The sequence below is a fragment of the Salmo salar genome, chromosome ssa11 (genome assembly GCF_905237065.1).
Source record: "Salmo salar chromosome ssa11, Ssal_v3.1, whole genome shotgun sequence".
NCBI lineage: Eukaryota > Metazoa > Chordata > Actinopteri > Salmoniformes > Salmonidae > Salmo > Salmo salar.
In genome coordinates, this window is record NC_059452.1 from 79,500,010 (window position 1) to 79,518,924 (window position 18,915).

An 18,915-nucleotide genomic window follows, 5' to 3' on the forward strand; every position below is an offset into this window, starting at 1 on the left:
TTCACTCTGTGATCCAACTCATCCCAAACCATCTCAATTGGGTTGAGGTCAGGTGATTGTGGAGGCCAGGTCATCTGATGCAGCACTCCATCACTCTCCTTGGTCAAATAGCAAAAAATCTCAAATTTGGACTCATCAGACCAAAGGACAGATTTCCACCTTTCCATTGAATGTCCATTGCTCGTGTTCTTGGCCCAAGCAAGTCTCTTCTTATTATTGGTGTTCTTCAGTAGTGGTTTATTTGCAGCAATTCTACCATGAAGGCCTGATTCATTCAGTCTCCTCTAAATAGTTGATGTTGAGATGTGTCTGTTACTCAAACTCTGAAGCATTTTTTGGGCTGCAACTTCTGAGGCTGGTAACTAATGAACTGGGGTGCGCGCAAGATGGTGGTCAGTGCAGATGTGTTTTTTTGGTAGCTGAAGGAATAATTGGATTTCCTCACCCAAATATGACCATTTGGTCATTTCTAAGGTCATAAAACCCTGTATGAATATGGTTTAGTTTGCTTACCAAAGTAATTGATTACCCTCTTAAATGTATTCCCCTCTAAAACTATTAAGTTAGCGACAACACTAGATAGCCAGATCAGCTAGCTAGCTCAAAAACTAGCTTGTCTACATGTAAACTTCCAAAACCAAATGAAAAGAAATTGAGAAATCATCAGATGGACAATTAACAGCAAAAGATGGTATGGTTTTGGGTACTCCTCTTCAGAATGTAACTGGGGGGAAATACTGCTATGTGTGATGAAAATTACTTTCGCCCATCCAGTCCCCAGCTCGGGCCGTTACCTTACGACCCTGGCACTCCAGTCAAGCCCCAGGGGAAAAAGATGAAGGCAATAGGGTGTCACTTCTTGAGATGCGAAACAATATTGTGATGCTTTTGACAGCAAAGATAGATGAAAGGGCAAATGGCTTAGGGAGAATACAATGAAAATTGAGGCCATAAAAAAAATCAGTTGACTTTATCTTTGGAGAAGTGAGAACCCTCAAAAGTGACATGAAGAAAGTGGAAGTTATCTGCCAGGAAAAATAAAAAGGTGACTGAACTCGAGCAAAAGGTGAATGAGGCGGAGAGATACCAGCGCAGGTGGAACCTGAGGCTCCATGGAATTCCAGAGCAGGCGGGTGAGGACATCAAATGCAGAGTTTTGACATCTGTGGAGCTGTCATTCCCGAATCAAAAGCCAAACTTCAGGAAAATGTGGACATCGTTCATTCTTTGGGAAGACTCAAGTATCAAGACAAGAGACCGAGGACAACCATCATCCGGTTCACCAACAGATCTACACGGATCTTCTCTGGAGGCGAGCGAAAAACGATGTGTTCCTCATCAAGCAAAAATTGAGCTTCACGGAGGATCTGACCTCAGCAGACAAAGTAACACGAGAGCAACGGTGGCCGATGGTGGCTGCAGCTCGAAAGGCACAGAAAACAGCATTTTTGTCGGTGCAAGAGTGATCATCGATGGGAAAGAAATGTGGCCAAATCAGAACATTTGAGAGAGAGCCAGAGTCTAACTTGGACAGAACTGGTAGGCCTAAACACTGCCTAATTGCCAGGTGAAAAGCAGCCTTTTATTGTAAAGAATTTACCGTAATTTCCGGACTATTGAGTGCACCTGAATATAAGCCGCACCCACTGAATTTGAAAAAATATATTATTTTGAACATAAATAAGCCGCACATGTCTATAAGCCGCAGGTGCCTACCGGTACATTGAAACAAATGAACTTTACACAGGCTTTAACCAAACACGGCTTGTAACAAAAATAAATAGGCTTTAACGAAACACGGCTTGTAACAAAAAATAAAAAATTTGCAGTAAGCTTTAGTTGTCAATTCCTCACGCTGCTGTTTCCAACGTCTTATCATCGACTCATTAAGACCAAGCTCCCGTGCAGCAGCTCTATTTCCTTTTCCAACAGCCAGATCAATCGCCTTCAACTTGAAAGCTGCATCATATGCATTTCTCCGTGTCTTTGCCATGATGAGGGTGACAAAATGACTACCGTAATCAGAATGATGGGAAGTTTGAGAGCGCTCGATTTAATCTAAACAGTAAAAAAAAAAGTTGTTTGACCTTAACCCATTCGGCAATTTCATTGGTCTAATGAAAGCTTCATGCCGCCAAAAAACTGAGCACGTCACAGAATGTGTTTTTTTGGAGAGAAAAAACTTGAAAGCGGGGAAAAATCCATATATTAGCCGCGTCATTGTTTAAGCCGCGAGGTTCAAAGCCTGGGAAAAAAGTTGCGGCTTATAGTCCGGAAATTACGGTACACAAACACTTGAATGAGAAAAGGCTGACCTGAAAACTGGTAAACTAAACACTATGGGTGAATAACTGCTTATTGTAAGGTCTACACAATGTCTCCCCCTTGTGGGAGTAAGAATAATTTGGTAACTTTATGACCATTATTTCTTGTTTTTTGTTGGAGGGGTTAATAATGGGATGGAAACCCTTTTGACTTACATATCCTTAGGAAAAGATTATATTAGGATAACAAGGTTGTTGGTTGACGTTTGTCTTTATCTCTTTGTTCAATTAATGTCAGAGGTATTCGTAATTTACTTAAGCGTAAGACTACTTTCCTGTATTGCAAACAGTTTAATGCAGACTTTTACTTTCTACAAGAGACTCATGCTTGTTCTTCCCATCTAGCTTTTTGGAAGAATCTATGGGGTAACGATATCTGATTATCATATGGCAACAACCACTCTGCAGGTGTAACAGTTTTAAGAGGTGCATTTAAAGGGAAGGTCATCAGTAGTAAGACTCACCACTCTGCAGGTGTAGCAGTTTTAAGAGGTGCATTTAAAGGGAAGGTCATCAGTAGTAAGACACCACTCTGCAGGTGTAGCAGTTTTAAGAGGTGCGTTTAAAGAGGAGGTCATCAGTAGTAAGACTCACCACTCTGGATGTTGGTTAATTTTAACAGTAAATTTCAAACGTGACATTTTTTATTAGGGAATATCTATGCATCCAACAACAAACAAAACAACAGGATATTATTTCAAGAATTTGAAGAGATGAATAGTTATAGGTGTATTTCAGGATATCAAAATTATCTTAGATGGACATTTTAATTCTGTATCTAATGTGATGATTGACAGATATCCCCCTCCTAACAGATCCATCATTGTTAATCCTGAGTTTAATAACCTGTTTTGGTCTTGGATTAGTCAATATTTGGAGATCTAAATATCCTGATAAAAAGGACTTCACTTGGAGTAACAAGGACATGTCCAGACAGTCAAGAATTGACTTCTGGTTGATTTCTAATTAATCAGATAACACTGTAGTCAAGGTATCCATTGAACCATCAATTCTTTCTGATCATAAAGTTATATTCTTATCTTTAAACATTAATGGCTCTGAAGTTAATACACCGAATCAGAGTTATTTGAAAAGTCGATAGTAGACTGTTGGCAGATGATAATTTCAAGATGGATGCCAAAGATATTATAAAAGAAAATTGTAGGAAAGCCCAACTATTTAAGTCTTATGGAAAATATTGGGAATTAATGAAGTATGAAATAAGATGAACAGCCATGAAGAGAGGTAAAGAAATGGCTGAACTTAAAAAATTGAGGGAAGAAACTTATTAAGGAAATACATTCTCTAATCTCAATGGAGGACCTTGATGAATAAGGAAAGGGTCAGTTATTTTCTTTACAACTAGAAATGGACCGAACGTATGACGAGAGAGCAAAGGGGGCATTTGTCAGATCAAGGAGATAGTGGGAGGAAGGTGATTTTTTTTTAAATACTTTTACAATTAGAGAGAAAATTCTGAATTTATCTCTGCCATCTATATTAAGTTTATGAACAAAGAAAATGAAAACTCCAAAGATATTTCAAAATATGTTTCAGAATTCTATGGTCATTTTTACACCAGTAATACTTTCAGGAGGACATTGTTGAATTTATATTTAATGTTTTTAAGGAGGCAAATGATTTAGGGGTCCTGCCTGTTTCTATGACACAAGGCCTATTTTCGGCAATCCCCAAACCAAACAAAGATTGTTAGAAAATTGGAGACCAATCACATTAATGAACAATGATGGAAAGCTATTTGCATCTATATTTGCAGAAAGACTTAAAAAAAGGTTTTGACCAAATCATTGATGATACCCAGTCTGGTTTTATGAAGGTCAGACATGCTATATTGTTGTCTTAGGTCTCTCTTTATGTAGTGTCTCTCTTGTCATGATGTGTGTTTTGTCCGATATTTTTATTAAAATGTTTTATTTTTAATCCCAACCCCCATACCTGCAGGAGGCCTTTTGCCTTTTGGTAGGCCGTCATTGTAAATAATAATTTGTTATTAACTGACTTGCCTAGTTACATAAGAAAAAATATATAAAGACATATATGTAATAATATTCGACTAGTATTGGTCTTGATAGACTACAATGAGCACGTTATGGATGTCACATATACTCCCTTTCCGGCCTCTAGGTCATCAGGCTGCTGATTATCCTGCACACCTGTCACCATCGTCTCGCGCACCTGCCCCTCATGACACTCACCTGGACTCCATCACTTCCTTGATTATCTTCCCTATATCTGTCACTCCCCTTGGTTCTTTCCTCAGGTGTTATTGACTGTTTTCATGTCGGTGCGTTGTTTGTTTTTCGTGTTCATTGGTTCTTTTATTTACTAAAACACTCACTCCCTGAACTAGCTTCCTGACTCTCAGCGCACTCATTACAATGGAAGATAGCTTTATTTTATTTGTAGACTTTTACAAGGCTTTTGATACAGTTGAACAATTATTTTATTTGTGAGACTTATCCATTTTTATTTTGTCAATATTTTCAAAGTGTAATTAAGACACTTTACAATAATAGTAACAGCTCTGTTAAATGACCCCATGGAACTTCAGAGATTTGACATTAGACTCGGAATGAAACAAGGATGCCCAATATCTCCTTCCTTATTTTTATTTGTCCCACAAGTTATTGCACTTCATATCAATAAGGATACCTTTAGGGGTATTCAGAAGATAAAGAGGTAAAGTGTTCACAATTGGCTGACACCACCATTCTTTTTAAAGTTCATAATGAAGTCAGGAAAGCTATTGAGTGCATTACAGTTTGACAATTGCTTCCACATGATTTCTGAAACTATGGCTCCATTTCTCTAGACTCTACACACAAAACCTCAAATCTCTTGCAAAACCAAACACTTAATTCAAAACTATTTTAATTTGCCTGAAAATTGTGTTCTTGCATCAAAACTATACACACAAACCATCAAATGATTAGGTCTTATACACGCCAACTACACACGGATGTGACAAATGTAAAACACTACTACACTGTAAAAAATATTGTGCCCTTTACTTTAAAAAAATTGAGGTAACTATTTGCATCAGCCTTTTAAGTAAATTCAACAAGGAGGATCATTTAAGTATAATATACTTCGCTTTTAGTGCATTACAAACTAAATATACTGCTCAAAAAAATAAAGGGAACACTTAAACAACACATCCTAGATCTGAATGAAAGAAATAATCTTATTAAATACTTTTTTCTTTACATAGTTCAATGTGCTGACAACAAAATTACACAAAAATAATCAATGGAAATCCAATTTATCAACCCATGGAGGTCTGGATTTGGAGTCACACTCAAAATTAAAGTGGGAAAACACACTACAGGCTGATCCAACTTTGATGTAATGTCCTTAAAACAAGTCAAAATGAGGCTCAGTAGTGTGTGTGGCCTCCACGTGCCTGTATGACCTCCCTACAACGCCTGGGCATGCTCCTGATGAGGTGGCGGATGGTCTCCTGAGGGATCTCCTCCCAGACCTGGACTAAAGCATCCGCCAACTCCTGGACAGTCTGTGGTGCAACGTGGCGTTGGTGGATGGAGTGAGACATGATGTCCCAGATGTGCTCAATTGGATTCAGGTCTGGGGAACGGGCGGGCCAGTCCATAGCATCAATGCCTTCCTCTTGCAGGAACTGCTGACACACTCCAGCCACATGAGGTCTAGCATTGCCTTGCATTAGGAGGAACCCAGGGCCAACCGCACCAGCATATGGTCTCACAAGGGGTCTGAGGATCTCATCTCGGTACCTAATGGCAGTCAGGCTACCTCTGGCGAGCCCATGGAGGGCTGTGCGGCCCCCCAAAGAAATGCCACCCCACACCATGACTGACCCACCGCCAAACCGGTCATGCTGGAGGATGTTGCAGGCAGCAGAACGTTCTCCACGGCGTCTCCAGACTCTGTCACGTCTGTCGCATGTGCTCAGTGTGAACCTGCTTTCATCTGAAGAGCACAGGGCGCCAGTGGCGAATTTGCCAATCTTAGTGTTCTCTGGCAAATGCCAAACGTCCTGCACGGTGTTGGGCTGTGAGCACAACCCCCACCTGTGGACGTCGGGCCCTCATACCACCCTCATGGAGTCCGTTTCTGACCGTTTGAGCAGACACATGCACATTTGTGGCCTGCTGGAGGTCATTTTGCAGGGCTCTGGCAGTGCTCCTCCTGCTCCTCCTTGCACAAAGGCGGAGGTAGCGGTCCTGCTGCTGGGTTATTGCCCCCCTACGGCCTCCTCCACGTCTCCTGATGTACTGGCCTGTCTCCTGGTAGCGCCTCCATGCTCTGGACACTACGCTGACAGACACAGCAAACCTTCTTGCCACAGCTCGCATTGATGTGCCATCCTGGATGAGCTGCACTACCTGAGCCACTTGTGTGGGTTGTAGACTCCGTCTCATGCTACCACTAGAGTGAAAGCACCGCCAGCATTCAAAAGTGACCAAAACATCAGCCAGGAAGCATAGGAACTGAGAAGTGGTCTGTGGTCCCCACCTGCAGAACCACTCCTTTATTGGGGGTGTCTTGCTTATTGCCTATAATTTCCACCTGTTGTCTATTCCATTTGCACAACAGCATGTGACATTTATTGTCAATCAGTGTTGCTTCCTAAGTGGACAGTTTGATTTCACAGAAGTGTGATTGACTTGGAGTTACATTGTGTTGTTTAAGTGTTCCCTTGATTTTTTTGAGCAGTGTATATTATGTGCAAACAGGATCTCAAATTCCTTTCATTCAATTTAATTTTATCAGGTTCAGAACATTTTTTTTTTATAGTTTGACCTGCTTAAGTCCTTCAAGTCCGAAAACTAATGTTATAAGTTTTATACATTAAATATGTCAATCAGTTACAGAACTAATATTCTAAGTTTAATTTGCTGAATTTACTCAGTATTGTAATTGATATTCTATGTTTAATCTACAAATGTTTTTTGCTCAGTTACTTATGGTACTCAGGTTAGTAAAATGTATTTAAATTGGGTTCCTACTACTCAAATATATACTCACAACTACACTTAAAAAGCTGATGCAAATAGTTACCTCAATATACTTGGGATAATTTAATAAAAATTACTATTTCTATACAAGGGAATATATAAAAAAGAAACAGTGTTCAACTTCAAAACCTTTATTTTGAATAAAGGTTTTCTTCAAAATTCAATCTCAAATTGCCCCTTAAACCCTAATCTTCAAACATTTGTGGAGAGCTCATTATTGTGTAATCTGTAAGCATTCAGGGTATAACTCCACCTTGCCTCTTTAGGTAACGTTACATCCAGATAGCATGTACCTGACTACAAAAGATTTCAGATCTTCACAACTGCACAAAGTTTAGGTTTAGTTTGGGATTAGCACTTTGACCTCACATCTTGTACATTTTGGCAACAATTCTCCGGTGGTCTGTGTGCCCCTTAACATCAAAGCGATATTTTAACAGAAACGTAAATTAACGATTTATCTTAATAGACTTCACACGTAGCACAATATGAACTTTAGCTCAAATACAACCTCATTCAAACTGTTTTAGATGAATCAAAACATGGGTTTTCAAAACATACATTGCAGATATTGTTAAAAAATATACGCCAAATTGTCTCTTAAACCTGACTCCATTTGCACTAGTGAAGCCCATATGGACATCATATTTTGACAGGTATAAGCATTCTTTTATAACTCCACCTTTCCTCCTTAGGTAAAGTTACATCCAGATAGCTTTCACCTGACTACAAATAATCTCAGAAATCCACTAGTGCATATGGAGTAAGTTTTAAAACAAAGCTGTTTTTTTAACCAGGAATTGACAATGTCTCTTATGACTTCACCTGAAAAAGAGCATCATGTAAACTGTAGCTCCTATACCACCTAGCAACTAGCTTTTCAGCTTACTGAGTACGCTCTAACCACTAGGCTACCCGCTGCCCCCAAATGCTATCTCATTCTAAAATAAGGAAGTCACACGTTGTCAATACCTGCCTGTGCGCCAACGCATTGAGTAAAACACTAATAGGGCCCTATGAAATTATTGTTATTTTTTCCCCACAAATGCTGTTTTTTTTCCTGAATTCCGTGTTAACTTTTTGTTGCCTAACGTGTTCAATCCATTTGGTTGATTTAACAATGCAGTATATATCTAATACCTATTATTCACACTAATGTTGGGTTACTGTAATAAAAATATCCTGTGTGAGGGGTACCTGTATTCTCTTTAAATTTCTGGATTCCGTCTGAGTTTTCCGCATTGTGGAAATAATAGGGCCCTATAAGCCCTTATGCGAGTTACAATGAAAACACACAGACGTTTGAATATATTGACATACCTTGTCAATGAATTCTGGAAAATATGGTATGTCCAATACTCAGGAACGTCTGAATACCTGAATTATACCTAAAGAAGAGAAGTTGTATTAAAATCTAGGTCAACGTTTGTTGTGCTGCCTTGAACATGTTGTGAATACGTGAACAACAAGAAGGTTTCTGCAAGGACAGGTGTAGTTAGATAGCTAGGTGTAGTTAGCTAGCTACGTATTGTTCCTACCTGTCTCTTCCTGGGTAGCTTGCCTAGCAGGCAAAATTACCTTGCATGGGCAGATGTGTTCAGTTCTACTGTAATGTTTGCTGACGACGCATTTTTTTGGTAAGCTAGCTAGGTAATATGTTAAATAGCTATTTCGGTTAATATAAAACTTACACAAAAATGACAAAAGTTATAAACAGCGCTGAGGCGAGTAAATGCACTGCTAACTTACTCGCATGCCCACCACTAGCTAACTATACAGATATCATGGCCGTTAACTAGCTAGCTTATCAACGTGCAAATATATAACGTTAACGTACTCTGGCAATATAGATAGCTAAAGGCTTTTCGTACTTGAAGAATATTATTTAATGATTATTTTTGACATTTCGTTGAAAGATGTGTAGAGATATCCAAACTACATTCCAAGCTATAATTTGGTCCTTACCTGCCGCATGGCCATTCCAGAGGAGAAAGATCAAGACGACATCCGTTGATATGTTCCAAGCACAATTGACGTTCATTACTAGATCTAGCATGCCAGTCCAACACAATATGATCATTTGAATCATATTTTTAAGTTGGTGGTTGTTACTTAGAAATATTCCTTCAAATTTAGCAGCATATTACCTTGGATTTTTATTTGCAAATGCCCGTTTTTTTCAACACATATAAATGAAGTACTATATTCAAAAATGTAAGTAAAACCAGGAACCTATTATTTTAAGTAAAAATCATTGATTTTCTTTTGCAATATTTACTAAGCCCGTGGGTCATTTTTTACAGTGTATGTTCAGTGTACAGTCGGAGTCCACTTCAGTTTGTCATAGCACTCACACTACATGTACAGTTGAAGTCAGAAGTTTACATACACTTAGGTCAGAGTCATTAAAACTCGTTTTTCAACCACTCCACAAATTTCTTGTTAACAAACTATAGTTTTGTCAAGTCGGTTAGGACATCTACTTTGTGCATGACACAAGTAACTTTTCCAACAATTGTTTACAGACAGATTATTTGACTTATAATTCACTGTATCACAATTCCAGTGGGTCAGAAGTTTACATACACTAAGTTGACTGTGCCTTTAAATAGCTTGGAAAATTCCAGAAAATGATGTCATGGCTTTAGAAGCTTCTGATAGGCTAATTGACATCATTTGAGTCAATTGGAGGTGTACCTGTGGATGTTTTCCAAGGCCTACCTTCAAACTCAGTGCCTCTTTGCTTTTCATCATGGGAAAATCTAAAAGAATCTGCCAAGACCTCAGAAAAATATTTGTAGACCTCCACAAGTCTGGTTCATCCTTGGGAGTAATTTCCCAACGCCTGAAGGTACCATGTTCATCTGTACAAACAATAGTACGCAAGTGTAAACACCATGGGACCACGCAGCCATCATACCGCTCAGGAAGGAGACACGTTCTGTCTCCTAGAGATGAACGTACTTTTGTGCGAAAAGTGCAAATCAATCCCAGAACAACAGCAAAGGACCTTGTGAAGATGCTGGAGGAAACGGGTACAAAAGTATCTATATCCACAGTAAAACGAGTCCTATATCAACATAACCTGAAAGGCCGCTCAGCAAGGAAGACGCCACTGCTCCAAAACCGCCATAAAAAAAGCCAGACTACAGTTTGCAACTGCACATGGGGAAAAATATTCTACTTTTTGGAGAAATGTCCTCTGGTCTGATGAAAATAAAATAAAACTGTTTGTCCATAATGACCATCGTTATGTTTGGAGGAAAAAGGGGGAGGCATGCAAGCCGAAAAACACCATCCCAACCGTGAAGCACAGGGGTGGCAGCATCATGTTGTGGGGGTGCTTTGCTGCAGGAGGGATTGGTGCACTTCACAAAATAGATGGCATCATGAGGCAGGAAAATTATGTGGATATATTGAAGCAACATCTCAAGAAATCAGTCAGGAAGTTAAAGCTTGGTCGCAAATGGTTCTCCCAAATGGACAAAGAGCCCAAGCATACTTCCAAAATTTTTGCAAAATGGCTTAAGGACAACAAAGTCAAGGTATTGGAGTGGCCATCACAAAGCACTGACCTCAATCCTATAGAAAATTTGTGGGCAGAACTGAAAAAGTGTGTGCGAGGAAGGAGGCCTACAAACCTGACTCATTTACACCAGCTCTGTCAGGAGGAATGGGCCACAATTCACCCAACTTATTGTGGGAAGCTTGTGGAAGGCAACTCGAAACGCTTGACCCAAGTTAAACAATTTGAAGGCAATGCTACCAAATACCATTTGAGTGTATGTAAACTTCTGATCCACTGGGAATGTGATGAAATAAAAAAAAGCTGAAATAAATCATTCTCTCCACTATTATTCTGACATTTCACATTCTTAAAATAAAGTGGTGATCCTAACTGACCTAAGACAGGGAATTTTTACTGTGAAAAACTGAGTTTAAAAGTATTTGGCTAAGGTGTATGTAAACTTCCAACTTCAACTGTATGTGCACAAATATATCCAGTATGTATGCATATTCATTATATATTTACACTATAAACAGAAATGCAGGGGGGGGGGGGGAATGTATTTCTTTCTCAAAACATTGTATTTTTATCCAGATTTCGGGGTGAACAGTAACAGACAAAACAAATACAATAGAAGATAAACAAATAGGATTGTTACTATAAAGAAAAAAACAATTAGGGTGCATCCTGTCTCCTATCCTCTCCAGAAGAGGACTGGCCACCCCTCATAGCCTGGTTCCTCTCTAGATTTCTTCCTAGGTTTTTGGCCTTTCTAGGGAGTTTTTCCTAGGGAGTTTTTCCTAGCCACCGTGCTTCTTTCACATGCTTTGCTTGCTGTTTGGGGTTTTAGGCTGGGTTTCTGTACAGCACTTTGAGATATCAGCTGATGTACGAAGGGCTATATAAAAATAAATTTGATTTGATTTGATATTTGGGTCTGGCCAGAGCACCTCATCAACATCCCAAGCGATGTTCTGTCTGGCTAAACAGCGGGGGAAGTAGAATCTGGAGTAGCATGTCCAGCCCTGGCATGCCCCCTCGTCTATGTCACCACAGGCCTTGTCCTTGTCCTTGTCCTTGTCCCCCTCTTACTCTCACTCCTCTTCTACTAACTCTCTCTCATCACTGTTACATCCTCAGAAAGCATGAGCTCCTGAGTTGGGAAAATCTTGTGCAATACACCGACGCATGTCTTGTATTCAAGATCCTAAATGGCCTAGCTCCCCCTCCACTCAGTATTTTTGTAAAACAGAAAACCCAAACATATGGCAGCAGATCCACAAGGTCTGCCATGAGAGGTGACTGTATAGTTCCCTTAAGGAAAAGCACCTTTAGTAAATCTGCTTTCTCTGTGAGAGCTTCCCATGTCTGGAATACACTGCCATCAGACACACATAACTGCACCACATATCACACTTTCACAAAATACATGAAGACATGGCTAAAGGTCAATCAGACTTGTGAACATAATCCCTAGCTGTGTATTGCCGCTTTCCATGTTGTCTGTTGTCTGTAGCTTGTGAGGTGTGGAAACACTTTGTTGTTTTTATGGATTTTGTCTTGTTGCTTTTTGTTCTATGTTGCTCTGTCTGTATGCTACATCTTGCTTGTCCTATGTTGCTCTGTCTGTATGCTATGTCTTGCTTGTCCTATGTTACTCTGCGTGTGCTCACTGTTCAATGATTGTCTATATTGTAATTGTTTTTAATAACCTGCCCAGGGACTGCGGTTGAAAATTAGCCGGCTGGCTAAAACCGGCACTTTTACTGAAACGTTGATTAATGTGCACTGTCCCTGTAAAAATAAAATAAACTCAAACTCAAACTCAATATTGGCCTCCATTATTGTCCAAACCAAGAAAGCCAACCTGAAGCCTATTGATAGTGCTCAAGCTCTGATTTCTAAGTGAAGAAATGAGCTATAAGTGTTTTCACATGTGAGCGCTGGGTTTAGGTAATCGGTAAATGAGTGTGGCAATTTGAATGGCAGTGCTTTCCAAACGAAGCACAAGACTTGTTAGTTTTGAATGATGTTTCTAATGTAGAGAACTGTGTTTAGTGTTTTGCAAAAAGTGTGTTTTACAATTGCAAACTGAGGGTAAAGCAGATAATCTGCTTGCAGTTTTGCAGACTTGGTCTGAAGATTAGGGACATGAGTTAATGGTTTCACTGAGTGTGCCTCAAGTACCACTTTTAGTGTGTAAGCGATTGTAAAAACCTGTAATGCATTCTCACATGTATCTGGTTTATCTCTGAATATTAGGAAATGTGAATTGAAAAGATGTGACTTAAACTCAGTATGTAATATCACTGTAAAAGATGTGATCACATATCTTGGTATTAAAGTTAGCAAAGATCAGAAAGAAAGGGCCAACTTAAATGTAAAGAAAATTGGAAAGAGATTTAACTCCTGGTTATTAAGAGTTCTTTCTTTTTCTGGATGTGTACTTTTGTCAAAATCTGAAGGTCTGTCCAGATTAGTTTATACCTCCCTTGCCTTGGATGTTCCTCTGTCAGTAACTAATATGGTTGATACTAAATTAACTTCATTTGGAGGTGTCGTGTCTTTGGCTATGCCGGATTAAGTGATATGACATGCTATTCTATAAAATCATTTCTCTGTAATTAATATTACAGAGAAAATGTAATTAACTAGAAAGTCAGGGCACCACGAAAGAATGTTTATAGAGCTGTTATCTTCTGAATAAACTCTTAAAGACCTGGTAGTCTTTTACATCAGTAGCAGTCAATTATTAATCGTCACCTTATTCAGTCTCATCTGAAAGTTGTAAATTCTTGGTTATCTTCACGAACCCTGGCTAACAAGTTGAATCATCAATACAAAATTTGGTTTAATTATTTATTTACTAAATACCTAAATAATCACACAGAATTACATCTACACAGAATGGATCATACATTGATTACAAATTATGTCATAAAGGAAAACGTCCCTAGCGGACGGAACAGATATGATGGCTGGTTACACATAGAGAGGGGGTTGGGTTTGAGGGAAAGAGCGGGAAGACTGAGGAACAAAAAGGTTTTGTGTCTCTATCGGGCCGTAGGCAGCTATGCTATCGTAAATACAGTATCTTAAGCATTCTAAATAACCACCCATTTGGAAAAGGAAAATGCAATAAATATTTACTCTGAGCTGCGCTTCGGTAGATTGGTCATAGATAGTAGGCTGGGTTGTCCAGCATGGATCTCTTGTCCTCTGAAGAATGTCTAGTGGTGAACTGGAGCATGGTAGAATGGATACTCTGTCCGTCCTCTCCTAGCCCACGTTTACAGTTGCTGCGGCTAACTCAATCGGCTAGGAGGTATCACTTCTTTAGTGAATAAGAGTTCAAAGTTCATACCAAGTTGCCATACTTTAAGCTCATGCTATATTCTGGCTGGTATAGTCGAAATTCATCCTTTCGGCGTGTGGATCGTCATCTTCACGGTGAAATTCGATGCTAATTTTGTTAGGTTCTTGTCGTTCAACCAGAGCTCACGCTGAGGTTGGCTTAGTTCTGTAGGTGATCTCGTCCTTTTAACGCAGGGACTGCAAGTCCTTACGTCCTTGGGACAGAAAGTTGGATTTTTGTCAACGGGCTTATATCGTGGTGAAGAGAAGGGCGTGTTTCATAGTTTACAACGAATGTCTGTTCACTTGGGCGGGTTTCTCTATGACAAACCGTTCTCTCATTAAGAAGCTAAAATTACATTTCATCTTTTCACAAATAGTTTCATATTTAAACATTTAACCTGCACAACAATTCCATGTGAATCTGATAACTAGAATGTGTAGACTTTTCAAGATACAGTTTATGTCATACTATCATTAGTAGTAATGTCTCAGTGTAATATTGCCTGTGTGTAGCTGGTGTAGAGGAGTCAGGCGCAGGACAGCAGATATGAGTAATAAACGTAATTTACTAAAATAATCACAAATACAGCGCAATAATTCGAGCCCACAATAACGGACCGTATTACAAACAAACAATCACTCACAAACAAACATGGGGGAACAGAGGGTTAAATAATGAACAAGTAATTGGGGGAATGAAACCAGGTGTGTAAGACAAGGACAAAACAAATGGAAAATGAAAAGTGGATCAGCGATGGCTAGAAGGCCGGTGACGTCGACCACTGAACGCCGCCCGAACAAGGAGAGGGACCGACTTCGGCGGAAGTCGTGACACTCAGACAACAACTGATCTGACATCATATTCATTAAGTACCAACGCATATTTTCAACTGGTTGGATTACCGAAATATGGTTCCGTTTCCCACCTTTTGATGTTACCAGACTCTCTATGTTACAAAGGCTTTACAAGAGTCAACTCTATAAAGTAGAGAGAGAGAAACGGGGAAAGGTATTTATGGGGGTCATAAACCTCCCCCAACAGGCCAACGTCATGACAGAGGAATAAACCTCATTATTTAAGAAAAGAGGCAATGTGTAGCACCCAAAGTGAGGGGGGTTGAATGCTCTGGATTTTAAAATCTCTAATATAATATTTAAAATCAAATGGACACAACACTATTTAAGAAATAAAGATTGCATTTGGAATATAATCCCTAATTTAATATTCCAACAGATTGGTGGTCTAAAATTCTTGCTAAATGACTATCGCCCTGTAGCACTTACATCTATAATTAGGAAGTGTTTTGAAAGGCTGGTTATGACACATATCAACATCCTCACCCTGGACCCACTCCAATTCGCATACCACACCCAACAGATGACACAATCTCAATTGCACTTCACACTTTCCTCTCCCACCTGGACAAGAGGGAAAATAACTATGTGAGAATGCTGTTCATAGACTACAGCTCAGTGTTCAACACCATAGTCCCCTCAAATCTCATCACTAATCTGGGGTCCCTGGGACTAAGCACCTCCCTCTGCAACTGTATCCTGGACTTCCTGATGGATCGGTCCCAAGTGGTGATGGTAGGCAACAACACCTCTGCCACGCTGACCCTCAACACGGAGGCTTATCAGGGGTGAGTGCTTAGTCTCATCCTGTACTCCCTGTTGACCCATGACTGCGTGGCCACGCACGACTCCAACACCATCATCAAGTTTGCTAATGACACGACGGTGGTAGGCTTGATCACTGATGGCGATGAGACAGCCAATGGGGAGGAGGTCAGAGACTTAGCAGTGTGGTGGCAGGACCACCACCTCTCCGTCAATATCAGCAAAAGAAAGGAGTTGATTGTGGACTACAGACGAAAGAGGGGAGAGCACGCACCCATCCTACGATCCACATCACTAAGAACCTAACATGGTCCACCCACACCTGCACAGTCTTGAAGAGAGCACAACAGCACCTCTTCCCGCTGAAAAGATTTGACATGGGCCCTCGGTTCTACACCTGCACCATCGAGAGCATCTTGACTGGCTGTATCACCGCTTGGTATGGCAAGTACACCGCCCTCGACCGCAAAGCGCTACAGAGGGTGGTGTGGAAGCCCAGTACATAACTGAGGCCGAGTTCCCTGCCATCGAGGACCTCTATATCAGGCGGTGTCAGAGGAAGGCACAAAAAATTATCAAAGACTCCAGCGGTAGACTGTTCACTCTGCTACTGTACAGCAAACGGTTCCGAGGCATTGGTGAGACAGCTTCTACCTCCAAGCCATTAGATTGCTAAATAGCCATAAGACTGCAAAATAGTTAACTAAATGGTTACCTGGACTATCTGCACTGACCCTGTCTTGCATTGACTCTATGCACGCTCATAAGACTATGTACAGTATACACACTATATACTGTACACACTCACACAAAACCCACACACATTCACATACACACACACGCATACCGACACAACACATACACACACACCTACCCTGCCGTCATGTAAATATTTTGTGTCTGTGCATTTCGCCACACCCGCAATTGCATCGGCTAAATATGTGTATGTGACCAATAAAATGTTATTTGATATCTACCTCAAATACCTCGCAACCCTTCACATTGAACTGGTACTCCCTGTACTCCCTCCCATTGTTTTGTACTCTTGATGTTACTATTTTTATTTGTATCGTTTTTTAACTCTGCGTCGTTAGGAAGTGCTCGTAAGCAAGCATTTCATGATAAAATCTACACCCATTGTATTCGGCGTATGTAACAAATACAATTTTATTTGAGGGCCCTTAGTCAGCTATTTAAAGATGCACTATGCAGAAATCGTTCCGCCATTTCCTGGTTGCTAAAATCCTAATAGTTTGCCTAATTTTTGTTTATATGACAAAACAAGCAAGTATAGTGTCGAGAATTATTGTACCATCTAAACGGCTATGAAATATATTTTCCATAAGCAAAAATATTGTATTTTCAGCTGTTCTTAATTAAGCTGGTACAAAACCGAAAGTCAAAATGCCTAAACTAAATTTAAGAACGGAAAGAATAGAAATAGTGCACATAGAACAGATCTACCACTTCTTAGACTTGCTTTCAATTTTATTTATTTGTAAAAAATGTATTTCACCTTTATTTAACAAGCTAGGCTAGTTGAGAACAAGTTCTCATTTACAACTGCGACCTGGTGTCACGGTTGTTGTCGGTGAATGAGGACCAAAACGCAGCAGGTACGTGAATGCTCATCTTGATTTTTAATTATCTTCAAAAATGAACATTCAAAATAACAAAACCGAAAAACGAACAACTAACAAACAGTCTGGCAAAGCAAAGCTCAACACAGAACAATCACCCACAAATCACACACACAAACACACCCTAATATATGGGACTCTCAATCAAAGGCAGATAGACAACACCTGCCTTCAACTGAGAGTCCCAACCCCAATTAACCAAACATAGAAACACACACACCAGACTAACCATAGAATACAAACACATAGACCATCAACCAAAAACCCGGAAATACTAAATCAAACACCCTTTACACAAACACACCACCCCGAACCACATAAAACAAATACCCTCTGCCACGTCCTGACCAAACTACAAAAACAATTAACCTTTTACTGGCCAGGACGTGACACCTGGCCAAGATAAAGCAAAGCAGTACGACAAACAACCACACAGAGTTACACATGGAATAAACAATCATACAGTCAATAGTACAAAAGAGAAAGTCTATATACAGCGTGTGCAAATGAGGTAGGATAAGGGGGGTGAGGCAATAAATAGGCCATAGTGGCGAAATTATTACAGTATGGCAAATTAAACACTGGAGTGATAGATGTGCAGAAGATGAGTGTGCAAGTAGCAGTACTGGGGTGCAAAGGAGCAAAATAAATCAAATACATAACAATATGGTAATGAGGTAGTTGGATGGGCTATTTACAGATGAGCTATGTACAGGTGCAGTGATCTGTGAGCTGCTCTGACAGCTGGTGCTTAAAGCTAGTGAGGGAGATATGAGTCTCCAGCTTCAGTGATTTTTGCAGTTCGTTCCAGTCATTGGCAGCAGAGAACTGGAAGGAAAGGCGGCCGAAGGAGGAATTGGCATTGGGGGTGACCAGTGAAATATACCTGCTGGAGCGCGTGCTGCGGGTGGGTGCTGCTATGGTGACCAGTGAGCTGAGATAAGAAGGGACTTTACCTAGCAACAACTTATAGATGACCTGGAGCCAGTGGGTTTGGCGACGGATATGAAGCGAGGGCCAGCCAATGAGAGCATACAGGTCGCAGTGGTGGGTAGTATACGGGGCTTTGGTGACAAAACGGATGGCACTGTGATAGACTGCATCCAATTTGCTGAGTAGAGTGTTGGAGGCTATTTTGTCAATGACATCGCCGAAGTCAAGGATCGGTAGGATAGTCAGTTTTACTAGGGTATGTTTGGCAGCATGAGTGAAGGATGCTTTGTTGCGAAATAGGAAGCCGATTCTAGATTTAATTTTGGATTGGAGATGCTTAATGTGAGTCTGCAAGGAGAGTTTACAGTCTAACCAGACACCTAGGTATTTGTAGTTGTCCACATATTCTAAGTCAGAACCGTCCAGAGTAGTGATGCTGGACGGGTGGGTAGGTGTGGGCAGCGATCGGTTGAAGAGCATGCATTTAGTTTTGCTTGCATTTAAGAGCAGTTGGA